A 10150-nucleotide genomic window follows, 5' to 3' on the forward strand; every position below is an offset into this window, starting at 1 on the left:
ATAAACATGTCATAAGTTTTAGTGTGCCATTCTGAGAAGTGCTATGAAAGCTTGAGCCCCTCCATGCAGACCAGGATGTGAATCATCCCTCTGTTCAGTACATCCACACTGCACATGCTGTTCACCCATTAGTCATCAACACGGTCTCCTTCTGTTGCCAGCCATCAACATCATTAAGGCCTGAAGATCCAGGCTCACTCACAGCTCATGACCTTTTTTCTGACTTAGATTCAGGGGGTGTATAGTGGCCTAACACTGCATTACAATGCCTACCTCATTCACCTCACTTCATCTCATTACACAGGCACTGTATTACCTCATATCATCACAAGAAAAAGGGTGAGAACCATAACAATATATTTTATGATGAGTTATTGTTGTTAATTTCTTAATGTGCCTAATTTATAAATTAAATTATATGTGTAGAAAAAAATGGCATGTGATTTAGTACTATTTGTGGTTTCAGGCATTCACTGGGAGTCTTGAAATGGATCTCCTACATTTAAGGGGGAACTACTGCACTTATTTTGATGAACACAACACAGCCTCCCTAGCTCTGCAGTTAAAATTGTTCAGGTTAGGATAAAACGACTTATCACCAGAAGCCAGTGAAACATAGGAATCAGACCACAAACAAGGGTCCTTGCAAAAACTTTCCAACTGCCAGTGAAGAGCTCAAGAGAGATCAATGTGTTACTCTGGCTAACACTCTTCTGGGGAAGGTGCTGGGTGGTTTATTTAGCTGTAGCTATATGCTCAACTCTACGTATAATGAGGCCCAAATTCACCTGCTATTTTACCTCCCACAGAAAGAACCACTGGAAAGATCACTCCTTTAAGAGCTTATCTACTCTGAATCACACCTCACATTCAGAGAGAAGCTTAAGAAACACTGGGGCGGTGTGGCAGGCTGCCAGGCAGTACTATCTGATGTGAAAAATGTGTAAAAAGAAAATTATCAATGCCCTCTTCCTACCAGATTGTGCCAATGCTTTCCCCTCTCCCTAGCAGGAGAAAAAAATTCTTTTTAAACCTCATATAAAGCAAAATTGTGTGATTTCCTTGCCATTCCTCATGACAGAGAATCTAGTCATAGGTGAGTCATGTCATCATAATACAGACCGTTTTTACACTCATTTCTCAAAGGAAGAGGATCAGTGAGGAGCATGGGTATTTACCTATAGCATTCACTGCCTGGTCTTATTTCCAACTGAATGTACGTATGGAAGACTTTGTGATTCCAGTTTTATAAAGTACAACCGCTTGAACTTGTTCCCTTCCAAGGAACAGAGTCTCTATCTGAACCAACCCCATAAACCAAGATGCTCCAGTGTGTGCTGTGTGGTAATGCATGGTGTCATTTTCCTTAACCCTTTCCGTTATGTGGCAAATATCTACACAAATCATGTTTTCTAAATATGTAAAGCACATGTCATCAGATCTTATGATAAAAAGAAGAAAAACAAAAGAACAAAGTATATCTTAAATGACTACATTCAATTACCATAGAACCTCAACTTTTTAACTAGTGAAAAATATATCCACTGTATTATTTCAACTATGACTCTTCTGAAAAAAGTAAAACTATGAAGATAGAAAAGATCAGTGGTTGGAGTTGCTAGGAAGAAAGGGAGAGATAAACAGGCATAGTATTGAGAATTTTTAGGGCAGTAAAACTGTTTGATCCATCCTATTAAAGTAATAGATACCTGTCATCATACATTTGTCCAAATTCACAGAATGTACAGTATTAAGAATGAAGCCTGATGTCAACTATGAACTTTGAATGATTATAATGTGTCAACATAGGTTCATCAGTTGTAAAAAAAAGGTACCACTTTGGTGGAAAATACTAATAATGGGAAGGGCCATGCATGTGTGGGAGGCTTGGAAAATAATGAGAAATCTCTGTATCTTCCTCTCAATTTTGCTGTGAACCTAAAACTGCTCTAAGAAATAGTTATTGATCTAAAAAACATGCTCAATGTCTATGCATCCCAGGATTTCCAGAACAAAAACTAAAATGAAAAATAAAAGATATTCACTGAACCTATAAATTATTATGACATATTTAAGCAAGACATGGTGACCCCCAAAATTGGAGATTAAAGACCAAAGTAATAGCATGTAGGCATTATTTCTCAAATTGAAGTATATAAAATATGTAAAACAAATAAATTTAATTGCATACTCTGGCAAGAAAATATTGATAAAATGATTATTTTATCTTATTTCACAATTCTAAACAGGGATTTAGCACAAGATGAAAACTAGATTATTCATGTAATGAAAATAAAAGACAATTTTTATTCTAATTTTAACTCAGAAATTATTAGGCTTATTTAACAATTTTACTGAAAGACTAATGAGATAAGGAGGACAGATTGTAATTACCTAATACTGCTACGGTAACTTACATAGAAATACCTGTTAGTCACCAAAACTCAAAAAAGTAACCAGCATTGCAACTAAGGATGGATCATACAACGGAAACTAGTACCAAGTTACCTTATATTACTTGCTGTTAAAATGAAATTTTAAAACAACACCAAAAATTAAGTTGGGGCTAATACTTCTGTGTAGAAAAGCTTTCATATAGCAGGTAAAAGACTGACATCCTTAGAAAGGCCTGCATGCAAGGCTGGCCCCTTGGCTAGTGTTTAGGAAACTGAAATTGAGAGAGTTCCCACCATTCCCTGAGAATAATGGCTCACTGTGTCTAAAGTGTTTAGAGAAACAACGTGGTTACGCTGAACAGATGCTTTCCTTCTGGGAGTCTGGAATTTGGGTACATGTGAGGGACAGAAACTTCCATTTAAAAAAACTTGGGTCCTGAGTCTCTAATGAGATTCTGGTACTGGTAGACATCACTGCACATGTATTGCCAAAATGTGAGGCTGGGAGAATTAAGCAGATCCTGGGAACTCCACAGGATAGAACTCCTGGAAACTTGTGCCTGGTTTCCTCCAGACTTGACCAGATGCACCTTTTCCCTCTAATTTTGCCTGTACCCTTTCATTGTAATAAATTAAAGATCTGAGTATGATTATTTTCTGAGTCCTGTGAGACCTTCTAGTGAGTCACCAAATCTGGGGGTGGTCTTGGAAATCCTTGACACAAATGCATCATATAAAATTGTTGTTAAGTTGATATGATATGTAACTGTCATCAGGTGGTTATTTTGCAGAATAACTTTCCCTATCTGTTTTTCTTTTTTCTCCTTGATATTTGACTTGGAGATTCTTGTATTTCTGTATCTTATTGAATAAAGCCATTGATAAGGAAGGATTATTTGAGGTCAGAAGTTCCAGACCAGCCTGGGCAATATAGTGGGCATCTAAAAAATACATACATACATACATACCTTAAAAAGAAAAATAGCTAAGCATGGTGGTGTATGCCTGTAGGCCCAGCTACTTGGGAGGCTGAGGTGAAAGGATCATTTAAGGCCAGGAAGCAGAAGTTGCAGGGAACCAAGACTGCACCACTACACTCAAGTACTAGCAACAGAAGGAGACACTGTCTCAACCATAAACAGATAAACAAACAAATCAATCAATAAATAATTGTGTATCCAGCTAGATGTAACCACATATGACTATGGTCCCAGCTACTCAGGAGGATGAGGTAGGAGGGCTGATTAAGCCCAGAAGTTCAAGGCTAAAGTGGGCTGTAATTGCGCCACTGAATAGACACTGTATTCTCGCCTGGGCAACATAGAGAAACCCCAGTTCTTATAACAATAATAATAATAAATTAATTATTTAAGTAACTTGTATAACTGGAGAACTCATCATTCAAGTAACTTGTGTACCTGGAGAAAAACATATGATCACTGAGTAAAGTACAACAGTCCACTACTGATCATAGAGGTCTTTTTACTTGCTTCTAATCTTTTTATTTCTTATAAAACTAGAAACATGGTTCACCCATTAAAGGCAGTTTATCACAGAACAAGTCAAAAAGTCAAAAGAACTGCATCCAAAGTGTAGGATGTGTTATCTGCTGCTCCCTGCAAATAGTGGATTTGGTCATAAAGAATAAGCAGGAATTTGAACTTATAGTGTGCACATATGCATGTGCAAGAGCTTATGTATGTGTGTGTATATGTGCATGTGCATATGTGTATGTGTGTGTGTGTGAACTATGACAGATAAAACCATTCTGCTTATGTAAGAATATGTAACATAACTCGTACTTCTCACAAAGGAATTGTTCTGTCTTCTGCACTCAGTAGGTGTCTCCAAAACATAATCTCCAATTTGTATGGGTGCACGCTGGTTTGATTTTACAGTTCTTATTGCCATTTACTTATGGCACAAGAAAGGGACTGTTGAGTTCCCAGTTCTAAAGATTGTTACTTTCTTAGTGACAAAAATTAATATGTAATTCAGTTCACCCGTGAACAGCAAGGGCTCAAACTGCAGGGGTTTACTTATATGCAGATTTTCTCCTGCCTCTGAAATCCATAGACAGATGAAGACCTGTGTGAGGATCCACTTATGTTTTATGAAAAGTCAATATATTTTTTCTGATGATTTTCTTTCTAACAGCTTCATTTCTCTAGCTTACTTTGTTGTAAGAACACAGTATATAATAATGTGGCACAAGTAAAATAGGTTTTAATGGACTGTTTATGTTATCAGGAAGGCTTCCAGTCAATGCTGGGTTATTAGTAGCTAAGATGGGGAAAGTAAAAGTTATACTCAGATTTTCAACTGCACAGAGCTTAGAGTCCCTAACCCCCAGTCCCTAACCCCCACATTATTCATACATCAACTATAATTCTTTATTTACTAAATACAAACAATTCATTATAAAAATGAAATAGAAGATCCCTACGTATAACAACTTCAATTTGTTATAATGTGACTATAGAGAAAACATACAAAATACTAACTTAACAATCTTCTTTCTTATTTATGCAAAAAATATTATATAGAATTTTAGGGATTGTAATTAAGTAAATGGTTTTTCTCAGATGATACTGTTTCAGATTATAAATTAGATACAACTACCTTCTTAAATAACTCTGAATTCCAAACTAAATATGTTAAATTTTGAAAATTAATTTACATATATATGTATACACGTATATATACTTGCAATTTACACATATTTTTAAACTGGTCATTCTCCATTAAAACTACCTTAATCTTACATCTTACTTTCTTTTTTATCAAGAGTAGGACCAACAAGATAAATGAGAAATTTACTATCAGAAGTCTAACTTGCCTTGAAGTATCTTCTTTTTATGTTCTAAAATTTGGTGTCAAATTCTATGTATAGAAAAGTAATAAATAAAATTGTTATTTTAATACTAAAATAAAAAATATTTACCAAACATTTTAAATTCTTAAACCATTTCAGGCAATATCAGCGCTAATACCAGGATTTAATTTCTGTCCCATACACTTCAAAATTTTAAGCTTTACAAGTTTATTCACCTTTTAATTAAAGAAAAAAAAAGTGAAGTACTCATAAATGGAGGGAGCACAGCTCAGTACATTAACTGTAGTTAGCTGGGCATCGTGCAAAGCATCCTGCACTCAGAACAAGTCCTTGCTCTGTAACCAATAGGTATCTGTGCTCAGACAAGTTGCTTCTCTTAGGCTCCATGGCTACTTCTAAGAAATAATGATTTGTCTACCTTACTTCACTAGCTTGTTAGGAAGATGTAACGAGATTACATGCTCAAATGTTCAGAGAAATAGGAAAGCAATGGGATAATTTATTCTTGAATTTATTGCTGAAACTATTTTGGAGTCCCAAATGGAGCTTGATGTGTGTTTTCCCATAGGGTCTAATATTCAAATGTTGCAGTTTTCATAAAATGTTATTAAGTGCTAATTTTGTTCATTAGTTGTATTTATTGTGGCTTGTAATTCAGGGCATTTTAGGTAATTCATAACTTATAACTAAATTTATATATAAATAGATTATCTGATTAAAATAGATAACATAATTGTCCCCTATTACTGAGCTCATCAATCACACCAAGAGCAGAAAATTAACAGATGTCAAAACCTGGCTTGGAAAACCACCACTCCTTCTCTACCTCCTCAAACTCTGAGCCAGCACATCTGTGCCAGGATGCTGGATCTCCATGGTCCTCTCCAACTAACATACAAGAAAAGCCCCTGCTTTTATTGGTTTTCAGGTTTATGAAGGAAATGCAAGTTGATATTTTCCCATTTCCAAGACATGTACTAACAACATATTTGCATGTAGTGTCCCATATGTTACTCAGCTCTGTTCTCATTTCATACATCACCGTACATCAATAGTTTTATAGTGATAATCACAATTTTAATATCGGGTGTCTCCTATTTTGGTTTGACTCACACTGCTTCCTTGGAGCTGGTCAAGAAATAGTCAAATGACTTTCCAGGGGCAATGCAAGATACGGAATGCTTTATGAATTTGTGAGCCATCCTTAGGCAGCACCCATGCTTATGCTTATCTGCTCTCTATTGATCCAATTTAAAGTATATGCTGCTGAAGCAAGTGCAAAGCCCTGTTTTATACATGCATACTCATGAGTCATAGATGAAGCTCAGCTCTGTTCAATCCAAATCACCTACTTGAGATTCAGAGAATTTTATCGAATGGTTTCCTGTGAAGTGGAACTTTAAAATATATTTAAAACTTGAGGTAGATATGCAAGTAGCCTGGGAGATTTTTATTACTGTAGAAATGGATTACTTGAGGGGCCGACTGCAAGTTGGTTCCCAGTGCTCTGTGGAAAGGCAACATGGAACCTTCTGCTGTCTAACCAAAGCTGCTGCATAGGATATAAAAGAGCCTCAAGATACAAATCTGACAGCAAAAGGGAAAGGGAACTCTAATCTCTTCCTGCAACATTATTTGAACATCTCTGACTGGTGGGAACAATCTCAACTAATATTTGTTAGAGAAAAGACCAACAGGGGTCTCAAAGGTTAACTTACCATGAAGGCCTAGGCTAAGTCTAGCGAAGATGTGGGCTCCAAATCATGTTTTTAGTGTAGGAGAAACATCAATCTGCTCACTATTTGTGTGGGTAAAGCTAGGAGGCCTGGGTCCCAGAGCAGGGTGCTAAGAACAATGGCTGAGCATAAGTAAATAACTAATAAACACGGTAGCTTTGAACTCTGTGTATGAATCACCATGAAAACTGAGGGGTCTGAATCAGTGAATGTATCCTTGTGGCAAAGGTCAATCATTATCAGATTGCAGGACCAGTTACAATAGCACCAATAAATCAAGTGAATCCATGGAAACAACAGAATAATTAGAATGGCCTTTTTTCCCCCTTCTGGCTTGTAAAGAAAGATTGCCTTCCTTGGACTTAGAAAACACCTTAGCTTCTTGGAAAATTCAAAGAAGGAAGACACAGAAGATATCCCCAGGGGACAATACAAGAATTTCTGCTAAATTAAACATTTAAAGATCCAATAACTCATTAGAAAAGTCAGGCCAGGAATGATGGCTATCACTTTGAGAGGCCGAGGCAGGAGGATTACTTATGCTCAGGAGCTCAAGACCAGCCTAGGCAACATAGTGAGACATTGCCTCTACAAAATAAAAAAGAAAACAAAAGAAATGAAGAAAACAGAAGTCAAAGATGTGGCTTTATTTTCATCTGATGAATAGGGATCATACTTAGAATAAGATGAACCACATTGAGATCCCTAGGCATAAAGGTCTTGAAAGTCCTGAAAGAATCTTGCATTCTACTTCTAACTAATCTAGCCTTCTGCTTGATTTCTAGCTAAAAAGTGGTCTAACTCTTGCTATTTCAAATGACCTGAACCAAACTATGAACTCTCACCTAATGTATAAGATTCAATGGTTGCAATTATTTTAAACATCAATTTAGTATTAACCCATCTTTTAATACAAACACTTACCTTGTCAAACCACAATAAATAGCATAATCCTCTGCATCTCATACACATATCTTGAGTAAAGACATTAATATTTTGCTGAAGAAAAATATTGACAATACCCGATGAGCCATGATGTACAGGAAGCATCAGGGCTGTTCTAAAATAACAAAGAAATAAATCCATTCAAGAACTCTAATAAAGTCAATAATAAACAGCTAGTTGGAAACACTTTATCAACTTAATATCCTGCCTGTGAATGTAGACATAATAACCATTTACATGTACTATCCTGTGTCTATAAGCATCTTGGTTGCTCAAGTGCTCATTTTTGTAAATTATCACAAAGGCTAAAAGAAAGGGACAACAAGGAAATCTCTTGTTTCCGTGGGGTGTGACATAATACAAGTTGCTAACTTGTAGTCCCTTGATGGCCAATAAACAGTGCTGAGGTCATTTATCTAAAGTAGGCAAAGATTTAAAAGAAGATTTCCCCATTGCTTTCCTAGTCTGATATATTGTAATTTATATCAGCTAGGAGTCAGATAAGAGCCATCTGCAGTCTGAAAACAATAAATAACAATAATGGCAATACTAGTAGTCATAAACTAAAAGTCCACGCTTCAAAAATTAATAAAACTAATACAAAAATCTTTAGCTAATATAAGATTACAAGACCAAAAACATCAGATTACAAATAACAAACACTATAAGAGAAAATGGATCCTAGTCCAGATATTTGCTCTTCTGATTATTTGTGTTGATATTTTTCACTATGTGCCATAATTATGTTAATCTTATTAATATTTTTAATTGAGTGGCTCCACTCTAGAACACTCAGGTTTTTATTTTAAACAAGAACTACTGCACTGCCTCAGCCTATCAACAGCACATACATTTTCCTGGTTTTTCACTAAAAATTTTTTTTTTTTTTTTTTTTTTGAGATGGAGTTTCGCTCTTGTTACCCAGGCTGGAGTGCAATGGCGCGATCTCAGCTCACCGCAACCTCCGCCTCCTGGGTTCAGGCAATTCTTCTGCCTCAGCCTCCTGAGTAGCTGGGATTACAGGCACGTGCCACCATGCCCAGCTAATTTTTTGTATTTTTAGTAGAGACAGGGTTTCACCTTGTTGACCAGGATGGTCTCGATCTCTTGACCTCGTGATCCACCCGCCTTGGCCTCCCAAAGTGCTGGGATTACAGGCGTGAGCCACCACACCCGGCCTTCACTAAAAATTTCACCATTTGCTGTCTCTTGCAAAATATAGCAAATAAAAGGGTTGTTTCTGTCCTTTAAAAGAGCAAAAAAAATTCATAAAATTACAAATTTCTCAAATGAACTAAAAATCTTCTCTAAGATGTTTGAACTTCAACATACAATATAGAAAAGAAGAAGTTGAAACCGTGAAAAGACCAATAACAAGGGCAGAAGTTGACGCAGCAATTAATAGCCTACCACCCAAAAGAAGCCCAGGTCCAGATGGGTTCACAGCCAAATTCTACCAGACATACAAAGAGGAGCCGGTACCATTCCTTCTGAAACTATTACAAACAATCTAAAAAGAGGGAATCCTTCCCAAATCATCTTATGAGACCAACATCATCCTGATACCAAAACCCGGCAGACACTCAGCAAGAAAAGAAAACTTCAGGCCAATATCCATGATGAACATAGATGCAAAAATCTTCAATAAAATACTGGCAAACCGACAGCAACAGCACATCAAAAAGCTTATCCACCATGATCAAGTAGGCTTCATCCCAGGGATGCAAGGCTGGTTCAACATACGCAAGTCTATAAATGTAATTCACCACATAAACAGAACCAAAGACAAAAACCACATGATTATCTCAATTGATGCAGAGAAGGTCTTTGACCAAATTCAACAGCTCTTTATAATAAAAACCCTCAATAAACTATGTATTGATGGAATGTATCTCAAAATAATAAAAACTGTTTACAACAAACCAACAGCCAATATTATATGGAATGGGCAAAAACTGGAAGCATTCCCTTTGAAATCTGGCACTAGACAAGGATGCCCTCCCTCACCACTCCTATTCAATATAGTATTGGAAGTTCGAGCCAGAGCAATCAGGCAAGAAAAAGAAATAAAGGGTATTCGATTAGGAAAGGAGGAAGTCAAATTGTCTCTATTTGCAGACGACATGATTGTATATTTACAAGACCCCATCATCTCAGCCCAAAATCTTCTGAAACTGATAAGCAACTTTGGCAAAGTCTCAGGATACAAAATCAATGTGCAAAAATCACAAGCATTC

Source organism: Aotus nancymaae, unplaced genomic scaffold (genome assembly GCF_030222135.1).
Source record: "Aotus nancymaae isolate 86718 unplaced genomic scaffold, 86718_ANA_hifiasm-v0.15.2.pri h1tg000108l, whole genome shotgun sequence".
NCBI classification, from domain to species: Eukaryota; Metazoa; Chordata; class Mammalia; order Primates; family Aotidae; genus Aotus; species Aotus nancymaae.